The sequence below is a fragment of the Arachis duranensis genome, chromosome 6 (assembly GCF_000817695.3).
Source record: "Arachis duranensis cultivar V14167 chromosome 6, aradu.V14167.gnm2.J7QH, whole genome shotgun sequence".
In the NCBI taxonomy this organism is placed as follows: domain Eukaryota; kingdom Viridiplantae; phylum Streptophyta; class Magnoliopsida; order Fabales; family Fabaceae; genus Arachis; species Arachis duranensis.
The window spans coordinates 83,196,390-83,197,762 of record NC_029777.3 but is presented as its reverse complement, the minus strand read 5'-3'; positions in this window follow the sequence as shown (position 1 = coordinate 83,197,762).

Below are 1,373 nucleotides of genomic sequence, written 5' to 3'. Positions count from 1 at the left end.
CAATTCAATAAGAGGTAATTCATAATAAATTTGTCTTCTTTGCTTTTTTATTGTTGATCTCTTGTTTTTGTAGTTAGATCTCTCTTTAATTCTTGCAATTTATGTTGTTTACTTTTATTGCCTTTTATGTGTTTGTTGAAATGTCTCTTTTAGTTTTAGTGTAGATTTTGTCCCTCTTGGCCTAGGTAGAGTAAGTAGTGACTCTTGAGCTATCCAATTCCTTTGTTGATTGATAATTGGAGAGATTGCTAATTGGTTTGGAGTGCACTAAAGCTAGTCTTTCCTTGGGAGTTGGCTAGGACTTGTGGCTCAAGTCAATTCATCCACTTGACTTTCCTTTATTAGCAAGGGTTAACTAAGTGGTAGCAATGAACAATTCTCATCACAATTGAGAAGGATAACTAGGATAGAACTTCTAGTTCTCATACCTTACCAAGAGCCTTTTATAGTTGTTAGTTTATTTTCATTGCCATTTACTTTCATGTCTCTTATCCAAAACCCCAAAACAACTCAAACCAATAACAAGACACTTTATTGCAATTCCTAGGGAGAACGACCCGAGGTCCAATACTTCGGTTTATAAATTTTAAGGGTTTGTTACTTGTGACAAATAATCTTTTGTATGAAAGGATTATTGTTGGTTTAGAAACTATACTTGCAACGAGAATTCATTAGTGAAATTCTAAACCGTCAAAAATCCAATCGTCAATGATCTGAAAAATCATGAAATTGATTCTTGAAGCAAGAAAAAGCAGCAAAAAAAATTTACAAGAAATCATTGGATCAAGAAAAGGAATAAAAGCCAACAGTCCTTAAAACCAAAAGGCAAGGGTGAAAAGGATCCAAGGTTTTGAGCATCAGTGGATAGGAGAGCCTAAGGAAGTAGTTCCAGGCCTAAGCGGCTAAATCAAGCTGTCCCTAACCATGTGCTTGTGGCATGCAGGTCCAAGTAAAAACTTGAGACTGAATGGTTAAAGTTGTGATCCAAGGCAAAAAGAGTGTGCTTAAGAGCTCTGGACACCTCTAACTGGGGACTTTAGCAAAGCTGAGTCACAATCTGAAAAGGTTCACCTAGTCATGTGTCTGTGGCATTTATGTATCTGGTGGTAATACTGGAAAACAAAGTGCTTAGGGCCACGGCCAAGACTCATAAAGTAACTGTGTTCAAGAATCAACATACTACACTAGGAGAATCAATAATACTATCTGAATTCTGAGTTCCTATGGATGCCAACATTCTGAATTTCAAAGGATAGAGGGAGATGCCAAAACAATTCAGAAACAAAAAGCTACAAGCCCCGCTCATCTAATAAGAATCTGAGCTTCATTTAAAACTCTAAAATATTTTATATGCTTTTTGGGGGTAATTTCAT